At 45.0% G+C, this 17,453-nt stretch overlaps 1 protein-coding gene across 1 annotated transcript in view; it reads left to right on the top strand.

Moving 5' to 3' along the window:
- Positions 1-17,453, top strand: part of znf469 (zinc finger protein 469) — a 62,267-nt gene that overhangs the window by 31,230 nt on the left and 13,584 nt on the right. The window lies entirely within an intron of this gene.

Below are 17,453 nucleotides of genomic sequence, written 5' to 3'. Positions count from 1 at the left end.
ATGCCTGGACTGCCAAGGAGAAGAAAGTGATTTCTTATGTGAACCATGTGTGACTGCTGACGCAGATGGGAAAGGTTAAAGCAGCAGGGAGCTCAAAGAGTGTGGCTTCATCTGCCAATCTCTTTCGCTCCCCATCTGATGTCAGACATGAGACTGACAGTCTGTGAGATGCTATCAGCCCCCAGACAGCTACTGAGGCTGAAAATGACCACTGATACTGGAGATATGTGTGTTTTAATCTATATTAGCCCTGTAGGTTCTCCTTGAGGCCGGGATAGCAAATGTACTTTTTTTTAAAAACAAATATAAGCCTGTGGTGTACATTATCTCATGGTGCATGGTCTCATTTTTCTCTGTAGGTTGTAGGAAGCCTGACCTTTGTGAGGCATAGCGTTCAAAAGCTTCCTTCTTTATCCACATGAAGTGAGTGGGCTTGTGCAGCTGGGATAAACTAACACAGTTCTCCCTGTGAGCCACAGTGGTATTACAAGTAAATACAACAGATACAGATAGTGTACTGTGGAGGAGGATGTATTAACAGATTATGGGAGTGATCCACTCACAGTGAGCTAACAATGGCCTCATCAGTGCGAGCCGGAGTGGGCTGGTGCTGCTTTGAACTGAGTGATGTTTCTGTAACCATGGGGAGGCCGTCCCGCTATTATGTGTATCATGTTGAGTGGTATTCAACACCCGTGCATCAAGCACATCAAGACATTAACTTTTCAACTTTACAAGTCATGTGGCTGCCAGTCCCACTAAAGGAATTCAGCCTGTGATTCCCTGAGATCTGCGTAAGATTGTTTTCAGCATTAAGCACAGCAAACTACACAAATGCTCTGTGTCCCCGGAGCAGAAAGGCCTTTTCTGCTCCAGTTCTGAAAAGGGAAACTTTGGCCTTTCAGATTTCAATGGAAGGCTTAATAAGCAGATCCTCGTCTGCACCACAAATTGTTCTTTCTGTCAGCTACTTTCATTTGGGGAAGCTTAAACACATCTAAAGAGCTTAGCTGTCTTGTAGACACAGGCATATACTGGGGAGAGGGGCTCGGGAATCCCCTACACTGTCTCTCAGCAGAGAGTTGATACTGATGCTATCTTCTTCTCTGTCCCTTTCTGTCTCCGCCCTTTCTCGACTGTCCCCGGGCATAAACGCAGACCTGCCGTCTCTGATGCTATGGATGCTGGAGGAGAACGCCACCCTGGTCAACCCCTTTTTATATCCTCATAGCTTTGCGAGATGCTAGACCGCCAGTGTGGTCGAAGCGCCTCCTACACCTAGAATGACAGACTCAGAGGAGAGCAGCAGAGGAGAGGTATTACTATCAGGTTTCCCTCAAATTACAGCAAAGACTGGGTCGGAGCCAGCCCTGCCATAAGGCTCTTCATATTTCCAGAGGCACTCATGTGCCTTCTGTTTATGAAATAGCATACTTGCCCTCAGCTATTCTATTTCACAGAAGAAATTCAGTATTATTGCTGACATTTTGTTTTCCATGGCTTTCCTAATGACTGAGATGAAGGGAAGGATAAGAGAGAGTGGGGGTGGCTGTGTTTTGGTAAAGCAGTTGGATGCATATATTTCTGCTGGAGAGCTGATGCGCTCAGTTGCGCCATCTGTTTTGGATAAAGTAACATCTCCCACATATATACTTTTACGTGTGATCAACAATTAGCCCAAATGTGTTCCGTGTTTTCCGAGTTCGGCTCCCAGCGCATCAATAAAATAGACTTGAGAGGGAGCAATTTGAAGTGGTTTGATGTACTATAACTCACCAGAGGGCTCTGTGATTAAATTTCATTTTCTCCCTGAGTTTGTCTTTATCACTTTGCCTCCTCATTTTCAGTCTTCTTTTACAACAGCTCGCTAGCACTCTGTGCTCTTTATTTAGGCTCTATTGTGAGAATATCATGAAAGTGCACGGTGGGGGGGTCTATGATCTTCAACCACTGCTGTCAGTCAGAAGCTTCCAATTTTAGAGCTTAGTCTTTGACTTATTGAGAATGTTTGTTTTCAGCTGAGTTCCCAGAGTTCACTGGTCAGACTGCGATTGCGGGGCATTATAAACCCTTCAACAGAACTGCTCTCTGTCACTTAGTATTCAATATCTGACACAGAGCTTTAAGTCATGATGGAGTTTTAATGAAAGATTTCCTGCTTGGTCTCTGCCAGGCTGACTACCACGCAATATCACTCCTTCAAATTAAGGGCGAGGGAAAAGCAGCCATTCTAAAAACAGAATTATTTTCAAAGGAATGGGCCCATTTTCAAGGAAAGTAACAGGAGCTGTATCCGACTTTAGACCCCAGTATGGGTCAGTGAGAGTAGGGCTAGTAAAACCCAGAGGACCATGTCCCCCCCCCACCTTTTACTTCACCAGTTCAGGCCAGAGATGAGGTGTTCCACATGCTAGAGGAAGTGTGTGTATGTGTGTGTGTTTGCAGAGACAGGAGGAAAAAGTCAGACTCTGGTTTTGGTCCAAGACAGGAAAACGCTGAAGTAAGCTCACCCGTCACCTCCCAGACTCCTGGATAAAGCTCTGGCCTAATTATACCTAACGCAGTTATGTGACTTATTCTTTTAACACTCTTTTTAACAGTGTGTGAGAGTGCATGTGCTGTACGTGTGTGTAAAATCAGCACTAGTCTAATGTGGTAGTGTCGCTGAGAAAAAGGGTCATGCGAGGAGAACTGCACTGAGGATGAAATGATGTTTTCCTGCAGCAGATGTGTGTTTTCTGACAGCTTGTTTTTTTCTCCCGTTGCTTGATTTGTGTCAGGAGCTGAGACTCACCCATTTCATGCTTTACAGACAGAAGAGATCAGCCCCCACAGGCAGAGGAAAGAGTTCAGTCTGTCGAATGATGTCAGTGTTTGGAGAGGATGAGAGTGATGGTGGCGGGGGTTAGATGAGTCTGGGAAGCGGAGAGCTTGTGTGGGGGAGGAGGAAACACGAGATCCCCCACAGAGATGCTAAACTCCATTACGGAATAAAAGAGAGGAAAGACAACTCTTTACAAGGATGAAGAAAAACGTTCCACTTTTAATCTGTGCGCAGTCTAAAAATAACCTCCCCTCTCTGTCTACTGCCCACTGGGGCAGGCTTGTTAAAGAGTCTGTCTCCAAAGTGCTGCACAGGACCAAACAAAAAGTAGGGAGAAAGGAGACGAAAAGAGGGAGGGATTAAAACTGAAAACGGAGAACGATTGGGAGGGCCGGGTAGCGGCAAAAAATGCAAAGAAGGAAGAGTGCTTGGAAAGATGTGGAACAGATGAATCTTCAAGAGACTGAGAATGAGTTCATGAGGCCTTAGAGACTGCTGAGTGGATCAGACTCCTACGCTGTCAATTGTTCCCCCTCACCAGGCCAGTCACTGAGCCGGACTCAATGCATTGCCATTACAAACCTACCAGTATATCTGGGCCCATGGCTTTTGCGAGTGTGGCTGCGGCAATAAAAGCACCTAGTGCTTGGAAATGTGGAATAACAGAGTAACTTTTACAGGGCTCGGTGGCACGGCCTGTCTCTGAGAGGTTCGCCACACAGGCGGTGAATCACACACATACCAAATAGTCACCCATTCTTCAAATGCTTCCCTGCTTTCCAGCCTCAGCGTCTGACTCACAACTTGCTACTGTACCGCGCTAATACAGCGAGCTACACAGCCTGATGTGTCATCCTTAACTGTCACTGCTCTTCTTTTTTTTCCTCCCCCTGATTTCCAGGAAAATGAATGGAACGGGACAGTGTTTGTTTTCATTTCTGCTAAAGACGTAAGACGCATCTTAACAGGTTCCAAAAATACTAGACGCCGTCTCGGGGATGTTCTGATCTTCCCTCGGAAACTAAAACAATCTTTGACCTTAGTCTTTAACTTCCATCTGTCCAAGAGGCCTGCATATGTGCACGCGGCTGCTTTTGTCATTTTGAGGAGTTACGAGAAAATCTACCTAGCAGATTAATTGTGCTCATCAAGTAGCGCAACTCTTTTTCTCGCTTCTTTTCTGACTCTCAGTTTGTTTTATTTCATCATTCCACTGTGAAACGGGGCTATTAAATACATCCCGTTATTCACCGTCCAGCTTCAGCTTCCTTTCATTCAGTCTCACTGTAGTTAGACGTTAGACATTGGACATAACATCAACATCATATTGAACTTTAAGAGCAAGATAACACAAATATACATAAAGTTGCATACCTTATCAGCAGCACTTCTTCTTTCTTTTACCACTATGACATAATTTCTCCACTTAAATCCCCCTGCCACCATTACTTATTTTTAACAACGGAACATCAGCTGTGTGTCTGTGGAGAGATTGCATCACTGAGGCTATTCTAGCCCGTTGATGAAGTAGCAGCAGTCTGGGGGAAATAAAACAGCCGGGGCCTAGCTGAACAGCCTGACCAAACCAAGCAAACGCCATGCATAAATTTCTCCTAGATAACAGCCCGGCGCATCAGACCTGGCAACGTGTCGACTGCTTTAAAAAAAATGGCGGCTGACTTCCTTGCCATAGAAAGGAAGGTATTCTAATGTGAGATAAGAGCATGTCCTTGGACAGATTTTCCATGAACATCTCCACCGCTAGTTTTCGCTGACCTTTCAAAGCTCCCCAACAGAGATTTGCGCTTTAGCTTCGAGGCATTTAACATTTCAGATCCTCTCAAACTTTACGACCGTATATTTCATTTTAATTGCCCTCCGCTCCTCTGCCTGCATGCTTGATAGCAAGGTGGATAAGGGATGCTGAGAATCTACTCTCTAGAGAAAATAACCAATCAGATGAGAATATGTTCATTTGTTATTCTTTCCTGGAACTGCAGCAAGTGCTACTCCTACACATAGTTTTCAGTACATGAACTTTGAGTGTGTATTTTTGCAAAGAAAACAAAAAAAAAAAGAAGCGGCTGTAATTCTTTAAACTAAATTTGTAGCGAATGAAAGGACAACCTCACGTTTATGTTGCGTCTGCGATGTGCGGCGCTTGCATGCAAAGGCTTAACCGATGCACATTTAATATGCATTAGACATAGTAAGTGGAAACAGAGCAGGAAAACAGCATCAAAGTCACATTCAGTAATCACGTTTTACATTTGAGCAGCTCTTATTTATTTAGCATTTCTGGAGATTCAAATATTTATATATACTTCCTAAATGATTGCTCCTATTTCTGACTAAATCTTTGACCAAGATCAGGGTGTGTTTTAGTAACCAATGGTCCTCACATGGCCCCTGAAGACCCACTAGTCCTAGATTAAGGGCTTTACTGCTGCTCTAGAGATGCAAGCTGTGCCAACATAAATGGCGGGGCACGCAATACTGCCATGACAAATTGAAGCGAGGGCAAGAGGGCAAAAGGCAGACCACAGCCCAGACTGACAGTTTTTATAGTGGGGCTACTCGAAGACAGTATTAGGGCCACAATGCTGAGCCGAGAGGTCAACGGCGCAGGGTTACAGGCCCTAGCTTTTCGCTCTGTCTCAGCCTTTTAATGGACTGTGACAGGGCTTCCGATCCCAACAGTCTGGCCAAATGGTTTACACATCAGAGCTGCTCATGGGTGCAACACCAGCACATTTCGTGTGTACAGAGTTTGTCACATAAATTACAGTCTGCTATCCGTACCTCATCTTGAGCGAATGGAAATGTTTTCGTCTGATGTGCGTAGTTGGCAAAGTGTGCTGCAACACCCACAACAGTCATTTCATTTGAGTAATTGATAGCGAGTTTACACGATGTCAGAAATATGAAACATTTATCAGTGGGCAGAGAACCATATAAACAAGGATTAGGTCTATCATTCATATTTAGGAATCTGACTTCCTTATTTATTCTCATTTCTGGATTCAGGAAGCATTCTTGTGCCAGTCTTGAGCACACTATCAAACAGTTCGGTCGGCCTGGAGCTGCGTGTTTCTGATCTGCAGAGCTGCATGTTTCTTGTCCGTGCTAGTGGCCCCATCAACCTGTCCAAGGAAGCGTTCATTGCTGTGTAATGTAATGTATTTGCGAGGGGCATTCTGTTCACCTACACATATATTTGCAGGTAGGAATGCTTTTTTTTGTGTGTTCGACGGACAAGAGGGGATCACTGGTATATGAGTGACTGTGAAGACCTGGATCTTGAATTTGAGAAGATCTGGTTGTGCAGCAGCCGAAGAAATAGGAAGAAGAGGGAAAGCGTGATTCACATGAGATGGAGAACACAATTGCTTCAGCTTGCATTCATTGTCTGGCTGTACCATGAGGCTCCAAATGATGTGCCCAAATCTGGCCTGACTCAGTAAAAGATTGATTGCAGGAAAGACGAGAGTTTCTAAGCTGACATTTGTGACTGAAGGCATGGTGGTGAATCTACAAATATAGTGCCAGCCCTTTTTTTTTCATGAAGGACAATGTGCTTGTAGAATTTCTGCAAGCAGCAATGTGTTTTAGGTTACTAGGATGTATTTTCTGCCTTAAAGCTAGTGCACCAAGCTCCACCTGAATGAAAAGCACTTTTGCTCATTTAATGTTTTTGGCCTCTGGTGTAGCATCGTCTACGGACTTGGAATAAATCACACTCATTCATCTTACAGTATAACCTGTAAAGTTAACATATCACAGCAGGAAAAAAGTTGTTATCTTTGTCAATTTTACGTAAATAGTCTATTAAGGGTTCCTGAACCAGTATTTTTTCCATAAGACACGGGTTGTGAAAAATATTCTTAAGTACACAGCATTCTCTTTGGTTCACTCTTTGGCTTGGCCCAGCCGCCAGCCTCACACGCAGGTATGTGAAGCCAGAGAGGTAGGGCACGGTGGATGCACAGAAGCTACTTTCTGTATTCCAGTCTCCAGTACTGGTCTCCAGTGAGCCTGAGCAGGTCTGAGGGGAACAACATGAGCTCTGCCAGGGGCCTTTGGTTTGTTCCACTGCCTCTAGTCAGCACCGACCCATAATAAGGCCTCCTGTTCGACATGGCAAAAGCAATGGGGAGAGTGCAAAAGAATTTAGGAGTCAGGGTTTACTGAGTTTGTTAATCAACCAGAGATTAATCCTGTAAACACAGGTTTACTTCTGTTTTGGCCTCAGTCACAGCTCAATAAGTTATAACAGTTTTTGACAGGCTGCAGTGATTCAGTTTAATATCTGGATATTATCTGCGCAGGTGTTGAGCGAACTGAGCACAATCCTGCAGACGTCCGTCCTTCTGGCTGAATCAGTGGTGGTGTTGTCTAAGTTGGTGAGACGCAGCAGTCATCCTGCGGTCTTAGAAGTGTCGTGTTGTCCAGCATGGGCTAGATCAATACTGGTGTTGTGTTGGGACAACAGTGACTGGATCAGTACTGGTTCTGTTCTAGCCACCGTGGGTCAGTGCTACACGCTCTCTGTGGTCAAGTTGTGGCTGCATGAATGGCTTCTTGCAATGGACGTACAGAGCGTCATTCTTCTCACCCTCATCTGAGGCTGACATCCGAGGGGGAAGCCCAGGGAGCCGGCAAGCTAAATGTTTTTCTATCCCCCTGGTAGGAATGGACGTATCGGGTGCTGTTTTAATGCGTTTAAAGTAGAAAAACAAGGCAGTGTCCAACGACCGAAGGTAGAAACGACAAGGACAGTAGTGAAAACAGACTGTAGTTCAGGCCGTTTGCCCTCCTGTTGCAATATGCAGGGGGAAAAGCAAAAACATCCCAGCCCAGTGACAGACTCATCATTAATGCTCTGGGTTTGTTTGTCTTTAGAGTTACTTGCCCACTTTGCCATTTCCTCAAGAATCTTAAATACCCCTACCCCCTTGGCCCTCATATGGTCCTTGTGTAAATAGTCCACTATCCCCAAGCTCCTACCCGCCGTACTGTTGCCAGGTCTAGATGGGACAAAGTGAGCATTCCAGGAATACCAGCACGACTCCAATACCTAAACCCACCTGCTCCCGTCTACCTCAGTCTGAGATTTGTTTTCTTTACCCTGCACCTTTTACTGTGACTGTGGAGTTCCCATTCAATGACTCATTAACAGCGCTCATTTTCCCTTTCAGCTCAAAATGGGCGTTTTTTTCTATGACACTTGTTCCTCTCTTCCACTTATTATGTAACCAGACAGATGCCAGAGGTGTGGCTGAGCCGCACAGACAGGCATCGTGCAAATACTTGACACCGGCACATTTCACCTCCCCAGTCTGGGGGCAGCACTGACACAGCTTGCCTGTCGGGCACCGCTGAAAAGAGGGAATGAGCAGTTAGTTTATCTCAGTTCAACCGAGAGGGGAATATTTGTGAATTTTAAAATAAAGCTACGCTGAGGTTTGGTTGTGGAGAAGTGGGGAGGAGCTTTGGGGAGAGGATGAATAGGGTCCTGTGCTCAGCCCCTGGGTGTACTGAACCCCTCTGTTTGAGCTTTTTTCGGCCTTGGCACACAGGGTCGCCTGTGAGGAGTGGGTCGGAAGCAGGAAGTGGTCGTGTAAGGCGATCTGCAGATGCAGCACAGAGCTTCTTTTCAACAGCAGACCCCTTGGTCCTATCCTACACAGCGACACATCAGGTAGTCCTCCCTACTGCACCCGCAGCAAGACACAGGCCACACCCATACAGGACCAACTGGCAGAAAGAGGAGGTGAGATGAGAGGAAAAGATAGAAAGGGGGACATAAAGCTGTGGAACCAACAAAATGATGCAGGAAGAAGATGGGTTGCAGGGAAAAGGAGAAACTACACTTTGGGCTTTTGCTTGTCATTCATCAGAACATGGGAAAAGCTGTACAACAAAGTGATACAGAGGCCAAAATTTGACATGGCAAGTCCAGATTGTTTCATTTCCCACTGCAAAGCGAGGGATAATAGTCTAGTGAATGTGAGATATCAAGCTGCAGATGTGGGACACGCTCCTTTTAATGGCACATTATAGAGGAACCTGTTGAACTGCATCTGTCTGTTGCAGAAATTCTACTGTACTATCCCATCCTGGATCTGAGGTAGATTGGCAGTCTGCACTCGGAGCCCTGGGAGCTGGAATCTGTCTCCTCTCTGCTTGACTTCCCTTCCTCTTCCTCACATCTCCCCTCGTTCCCTCCCTCCCTCCCTCTGCCCATTGAGACTTTTGGATTTCCCAGGCAACATAATTGTTGTCGGTGAATTGCTGAACTGTGTTCTATCAGATATCAGATCCTGTAACAACCCAAGATCATCACCCCCTGCTCCCTCCCCCGCTTGGTATTTATAGATAGTTTTTGCAGCTGCAAATAAAAAGGGCCTCACTCACAAAGGTGGCCCATTGACAAAACACTTAGTTAAAATGCTTTGCAAGAATGTGAGGCACTCCAACTAGTCCATCATGTTCCCCTTCATTTTCTTTTAATTGTCATGCCTTTTCCAAACCATTACTATAAAGTGGTTTTGAGCAGGATGCATACCACCTTGTCTCCCGCAGTACCAAATAAAACAAACACAGTAAAATGACAAAGATAGAGTACTGCTGAAATTTCACAAAATGACACCTCAGCGGAGCTTCACTTGAATGTATGAATAAGGCTTTTGTTCTAACAAGATTCGTTGTTATTGTTTCCACCGAGCACTGCTTTAAGTGCCGCTAAGCTGGTGAAGTGGACCAAAGTGTTACGACACCAAAATAGAAACAATTTTTTAATGGTGTTTGTTCGGGCAAGGCAGCTTTTGTGTTTGATGGCACAGCTCAGCAGCAGTTTGACTGTGTTTTCTGTGTTGCCGAAACAGACAATGCGCTCCGCACTATTGTGACACAGATTAAGCAGTGATGAAGTGGTCTGCTCAAATCCGCGTCTCTGGCGGATCGTTTAGCTCCACTGAGCCTTTGAAGGTCTGGCCCGTCCAAGAAAAGCCCCGAGAGCCGAGACACAACAGAAAGAAACACAGACACAAACAGAAACCAGCTCGCTGTCCCACCAGCTAATAAAACCACCAAGAAAAAATAGAAAAAAATGAAAAGCATACTTCACCACCACTGCTGCGATCCTGCTGTTTTGTGACTGTGTGTATTTTTGAATACCATGTCATGCATTGACACAGGCTACTTAGGAAAGCCTGAGTCGTAATTAGGTCATTTGGACATTTCCTTGGGATATTTAAAGAGAGGCAGGCAGAGTGAATTTGGAAAATGCTGGTACTGACTCACGCACACTGTGCCTGGAATTCCCTCTTTACCATTGGCCAGGGGACTACTGATTTTGGCGTGGGTGCAAATTGGACTGAAGAATTAAAAAAAAGAAGAAAAAAGTATTACTCTGTGTTTTTTTTATTTGTTTATGTTTTTTATGTATTTTTTAAATTTTTTTTTTTGCTACCCTTTCCGCCCGTCTTGGACCATTTGTACAAAAATAGTGCTGCGGAAATAAAGCTACTCGGGCTCACCCCAAAACCCTAGACTTCGAATAACCTCTTTGAGTTAGCCATGTTGCTTCTAGCATTAAGCCATGACTGTCAATCATGCCTGCTCCACTGACGCTCATCCTAAATCTTCGACAAATGTTTTTGTTTCCTCCCAGTACCAACCCCCACCTGCCCCCCAGTTCCTGTGGCCTAATGCCAAACTGAAGAGATCTGCTTTCATGTGGGTGTGGGCTGGAGACAAAAAAGAAAGTGTAAAGAGAGACAGCAAGAAAGGCAGGGTGAAGAAATAAAGTTAAGAGGCATGATGCTGCTGCATCTGGCATTGTGGTTTGAAGCAGAGGAGCCTAGGAAGATGAAAGATTCGTGATGATGGTTTTCAAGCGCCATTCTTTCATCCGTCCCACCCTGCTGGTTATTATTTTGAGCCCTTTCTCTCAGCATACATCGCTTTTCACCTGGTTCCAGGTCTATAGGAAATGAATCACTTCCTTTCACAAGTCTGCTCCCGGCTTGATTTAAATGCCTCTGTGCCAGTCTGCGACCACACGGAGACACCATGAAATATGACTGAAACACTTCTACTCTATAAAAAGTCACTACTGAACTCTGAGCATGTCATTTGTGCCATGTATACTGAAATTATACACGAAAACACTTGCATGCTTAAATGCAGCACAGCCCCTGTCGCGGAGATGCACACATACAATTACAGCCATCTCAGTGTGCAAATGTTCTCACGCATTCATGTAAGAAGCCTCCCCTACCAATTGCTAACAACAACTCAGACCAAAGGTTCAGTCACAAATGGCGCTTTTGTGTATAAGTCGGTTCTCTAGACTCACAGGAAAAATCTGTATTTTGTGAAAATTAGCTTGTTTTATTTGGCATTGACGTGCGGCGCATTTAGGCCTACGTAGCGCCACTTTCCCAAGGTTTAAGGGAAAACCCCCTCTCACAGTCACGTGTTGGAACTCGACTGACTGTCTTCTTGTCTGTGGATGCATGCAAACAAACCTCCGCCTAAGTCTTACAAGCAAAAGTCTTACCTGAAGGTGAAAGGTGATGAGTGTGGCCTGCAGGCACACTGGGGCCTAACATACTTTCTCCTGATGTTCTTTGGTGGATTTCTGCCACTCCCGACCTGCACAAGTCACACTACATTATAATTCTTCTCTAATGTCACTCCAGAGACAAAGAGCCCATCAGCACAGGCTCATAAATGAGAAACTCATCCAGAAAGTCACATGTAATTTAACAAAAGTCAAACTTTCTATGAACTTGTTCTGTACTTGTGACTTGGTTATTTTACTCGAACACACGATACACTTTAAGTTGCAGATGATGGTAGGTTAGAACAGAATATAGAATTTCTCGACTGCTCAAAACATTAGCCGTTCCTGAAGCACCGACCTTATGCCGCCTGTAAAAACTATTATTGAATGTCGGTAATGCTGTATGAAAAGAAGTATTGCAGAATAAGTGCATATAAAGGAACTTCAGAATCTAGTGGCATGAGGACGCGGTTACCCGTGGCCGTGCCTGTCTGTGCACGCTTGGCTTAGGTGAGCTTGGTCATTGATTCATGGGAGGGAGGCTGACAGGTCAGTTAGAAAAGGCTCAGTCCCTAGAGGCCATCGACACTTAAGTTGTAACTCTGTCTCTGCAGGCCCAGTCTCATCTCTGGACTTTCACCTATGCGGTGACGGCGGCCCCAGACTCCTCTCGCTGCCTCTGGCTTCCTTGAGCTAGGAGGATATGGAAAAACATGCGGCTCCTATATAAATAAAAGGCTTCCTCTGTGTCTAAAGAAGCATTGATCAGAGGGAGCCTGCTAAGTAATCCTCTGAGAAACTGAATGGTGAGAATGTGAAACAGATTAGTGTCCTTGTTGTTGTTGTTGTTGTTGTGTTTTTGCTGGTTCGGTTCCTTTCTAGCAATTTAAAGGGCAATTAAAACTTAAAGATTTATGATTTCCTTGTGGCTGAAAGAGTACTTGTTGACGTTGCTGTGTTTCATCCCTCGCCTCATGTTTTCTTGCGTGGGGGGTCCATCCGCTACATCCAGTGACCTCCTTAAAAATTCTCCCTGTTTACCTTTTAACTGGAGTTTAATTAGCTCAGGATGTCTCTTATGATAATCTGACCTATGTCCCTTACCTTGTAAATATCCAAATATTTATAGCCAATAGTGAATATATTAGTTACTGGCAATCTTCTTAGTGTGTGTTACAATATTAGATGTTTTTCCACATCCTCTTATTAAATGTCTCCTGGTTAAATTCGCATTAAAGTGCAAGAGCACAGCCTCAGACATCACTGCAATAATTACATTTGAGGTTACAGGAGAATGTTGTCCATGAGTCCATTTCATCCCAAAGGTTCTTTTCCAATTAATAAAACTTTAATGATTTTGAGAGGCAACCAAATACGTTTGCCCAGGCAATAGAGAGGTCTAGCAAATATTGATACACTAAAAAAGGAATGCGGGAGGAATAACACCCAAAAAAAGAAGGATTTTGTCCGTTAAGGATAAGGTTATCGCGGTTATAAGCAGGAGTCAGGAAATTTTGTCTAGCTTGCCTTTTCACTAATATCCTCTCCGCCACTCAGTCATGTTTTGCAGTCTATCACACTACACCTATTACTTTCACAGCCACACGCAAGTAATATTCCACAGACGTGCAAAAATGCGGGTCAAAAAGAGGAAAAAATAACCGTTAAAAGCTCTAAAACAGAGAGAAGGAGCGATTCCATCATGTTTGTGGAATGTTGTGGTTTGCAATATGGAAACAGACCGAGTCCAGAATCCAGTGGTTAGAAAAAAATAAATAAAAGAAAAAAAAACACTTGTCTGAGAAAGAGGAAAAACTTGGGAGGGGGTAAGGGGAGCCTCTGGAATTACACACCAAAAGCCCCCTAGACACGCAAATGCATGCACACACACACACACACACACACACACACACACACACACACACACACACACACACACACTCCTTCTATCTCCTCCGCTGAGCAGTTAACCACATTGGGTGAAGGGTGGGGTTGGGGGGGGTGGTGGCGGTGCGGCAAAAGTATAACAAGTCTCCTTTAGTTATGTGCTCACTGTTTCTTTTGAAGTGCTCAGACGGTGGCATCATTCAAATACTCCGAACACTTCTGGCGGAGCGTCATCAGCGTGGAAGAAGACAGATGACTCGTTAATTATCCTCTGTGAATCATAAATTGAAAAAATTAAGCTTGTGAACTACTGACAAGCCACTGCTGTTCGCACATCCACATCCAGGGCTTCTGTTTTAATAACTGTGCGGTGCGAGGCTTGTGAAAGCACGCCGGGCCCTCTGTGCATCACTGACATATCTCCCACCCTGGCCTGCCTTTAAACAGACATAAGCACAGAGATCTTAAAGGCAAATTGCTTGCATAATGGATGTTTCCAAAAATACAGAGGAGTAGGCAGGCACGCTGACCGAGGAATTGGCGGCGCGCCCCAGCACGGGCCCTGGGCCAGCCGTTCTCACTGTGCATTCCCTTCGCTGGACCAGTCCTGCTGGGAGAGGTGTGAGGAGAGCGGCCAGACGGCTTTTATTCTGCCACCTGATCCCGTCCCCCCCGCATCCCACCGATTACACAACCTACTGCGCTACGCAGCACGTAAAGCAGCATACCCCCCACCTACCCACCCTTCACTTCTGACACTCATCCCTTTGTACAATTTTTTTCCCACTCTTTAATAGCAATCCCTGCTACGGCGCTAATGCCTCTCCTCTCCTTTCCACCACCTCTGACCTCATCGTCTCTCATCTTCATCTGTCTCCTCTCTCTCTCTCAGTGGTCCTCAGGTCTGTTGTGTGATGATATTTCAGTGTGCAAGCATCTGGAAAAGATGAACAAGTTGGGAAATTCCTGGTAATGCCAGCTATTGATTTACCTTATTATAAAGCAATCCGTTGTTTGTAGAAGTGAATTGCTCGCTCTGCTGCTGCCCTTCACTTGGCTCTAATAATCCTCTGTGTCTCTGGGGAGTCTTTGTCTTCGGGATCCTACTGTTTTGTGTGGCACGGTTGTGCAAATGTTAGATGGCTGCGCTGTTAAGATTACCTATTGATAGCTACAGCCTGCTTTTCCCATTTCTTTCAGCCAACTTGGGGTGCTCTCCTGTTACACACATCAACTGTTGAGTAGCTCCAAAGAAATAGATGCTGAGCGTGTAGTTATTTAAGTTAACTGCCTTTGAAAGATACAGAGCCTAATGTGGGCTTTTGCTTCTCGGGAAATAGGAAATTGCAGAAGCAGGTACACGAGGCGCAAATCTGATGAGTTGACAAAGTTTTTCACTCTGCTACCAGCATATGCTCAAACCAACGCTATATACATCCTTCACCAAAATGACAGGAAAAGGGCTTTCAGGAAATTGAGTTTTTATTCATGCACCTTTTAACCATTATCCCTTCCCTCTTAAAAACCAATACAAACCCATGTGAGAGTAGTGAAAAAAAAGTTTGTCCACTTTTGTTCTAGTTATGTACTTGCACACGCAAAAGCACACATGGGCTCTGCACCACAAATACACCAACACTCAGCACTCTCAAGCATCAGGGTGGTGTTGTGGTGAAACCATATGGGGCGCCACCGCTTGAAACTTGGTGATTTGACAGGACGCTTCGCAAACACACACACACGGACACACACACACAGCCTTAATTGACTTGTAAAACTCCTCTAAAACACACTTTTATGGAACAAATTTTAGACCAGTCGCACAGGATTTGATATCAACTTGTGCCCAGCTTGCAATTCCGTCCCCACCGCATTGACTTTATTCACAGTCCAACTGCAATTTATACTTTTCAAGATAAAAAACGAATAAGTCGTGCAAAAAGACGCCACCAAATTGGCAGATTAATAGACGTGAAGTCTCTGAATGAAGTAATTCTGGTTTATGTGGAGAAGGCTTGTGGAGCGGATGAAATACGGAGCTGCGCAGGGGCCGAGGTGGAAGTAGACAAGGCGTTTGTTAGGGTATAAATGATTCCACGCTCTTTGTAAACTGACAGCTCAGGCGTTGGTGCTACTTCTGTAAGGTCCCTGTGATCCTCATACTGCTCTTTCTGTTGCTGGAGGCATTCATTCTCAGTCCCAAACCGCAACAGCCAGTCTGGGCAAATACAATTGGGGCTATGATGCATGATTGTGACTGTTGACTCTGCAGAGCTGGATCAAGCGCTGCCTGGTGGAGAAGCTGGCAGGCCCATTCACTTCGGTTTCCCCCGACCGGTAGCAGAGACGGCTACAGACACTCTGGCTTTCAGATTCCGTGGAGCTGTAAAGGGGATGTGATTTTTCACAACCAGGCCTAAACTCAGCCAGGTCGCGGCTTCAAGCCTCATTCCCAACCTGTTAAATGCCTCTGGGGGGTTTACCAGAGGATGAGACAAGAAAGGGATGGCAGAGTGTGTTGACCTGTGGGTGAAAATGTAGGGTCATATCTCACTATTTCTTTCGTCAGGTGGTATCTGGACGCCTTGGCTACCGATCAGTGGATGTAAACATAACTGATGCAATGCTAGAGGCCAACCCATCTTATCTTATATCTTAAACTGAAAAAAAATTCAACCCTTTGGGACCTGTCAGGTTGTGAGACCTCACTTACACTGTAAAGCAGTCACTTTTACTGTTAACAAGACAACAAGACATAGTGCTAAAGAGATGCCACGCATTTAATACTGAAAATGTCCCATCATGATTGGAGGTGGTTTGCTTGTTTTGCCAGCATTCGCAAAGAATTCATTTGTGTGCAGCCCGTCATCACCTTCCAGGTTATCATCATGTTATGTCAAACGGTCTTGTTGGAGGCTCACTGCGTAGATGGTCAGATAAGATCTCTAACGAAAGAAATTTGGATGTGTTGCAGAAAAAAAAAAAAAATTAAAAATAAAAGTCCAGTTACTGCTTGTAGCTAAATCAAGGAGGCAGCCATGCAATTCCACAATGCGTAGCCCACCAGACTGATAACAATATATTCAGGGTGGAAACACAACGAGATGCTGATCACAAAATGACCCTGGAAGGTTTTAGAAACACAACCTCGTGAGAGATTGATGAGGATGGACATATTCATAACATCTTTGTACGTTTCACTAGTCTCCATCTGCTCTGAAAATTTATGGCCAGGGTGCGGAGGAACAAATGCATCCTGCTGCAGGGGTGTTTGCGAGTCTTCTTGGTAATCATAGTCATCGCCTGAAGGGGAGGCCCCATGCAATAGGGCTCACATGCCACACGTTTTATGCAGAAATACTGGGATTTCATTATGCAGCTTTTCCTCACAGGTTAGGAACTTGCCCTGTAAACCACAAGAGCACCCCTTAAAACTGTCAGGAGTGTGTCTTGCTCAAGGACACTTCAGCAAGTGGATGGAAGCCAAAACAGAAGCTTGCAATTCCTCCTGCTAAATGGAGGTTTCTCCTACCGTAAGCCACCCCCATCGCTGGTGATAGCCAGGAGATGCAGACGAGGAGGTGGGATAGGCGTTTGGTTACCAGACTCAGAATTTACATTTTGGTGCTAACTCCAAGTTTCATCTGGTCTGACCTCAAAAGAAGCTTTTAGCAGCGGAGGGCCAAAGTAAACTGGGACCTGAGAAGCGGTGTCTGGGATGCAAACGTCAGTGTGCCCACAGTTTTCACTGTCTAATGCCGGGCTGACTAATCCTCAATATTCCTCCATGATCTAAACCTGAAGCCCTCTGCAGCAATAGAACACTGTGGCATTGTGTCCCAGCTTTTCAAGGAGTCTGTGATTCATTTGCTGGCAACGCGTTTTGGATCCACGCACTATATTTTTCTCATCCTCCGAACTGTAGCGAGTTCCATCGTTTCAGGACTGAACCGGTTTCTTTGTGCGATTGTTTATTTTAAGGATGTTGACTGTGATACACCAGCCATTCGCTGTTGTCAAGCGGGAATCCGACACGCAGATAAAATTGCATTTACTTGTGTCTTTTTATTGTTGTCAGGAGTAAGGAATTTAAGTGTTAGTGGTGTCTCCAGGACGAGTGTGAGCCGATCTGAGTTTGGCAGTATTTTGAATTTCTCCATTGATCACACT

This window comes from Chelon labrosus, assembly GCF_963514085.1.
Source record: "Chelon labrosus genome assembly, chromosome: 11".
Classification (NCBI taxonomy): domain Eukaryota; kingdom Metazoa; phylum Chordata; class Actinopteri; order Mugiliformes; family Mugilidae; genus Chelon; species Chelon labrosus.
The sequence above is the reverse complement of the archived record's forward strand: the minus strand, read 5'-3'. Positions and strand labels throughout refer to the sequence as shown.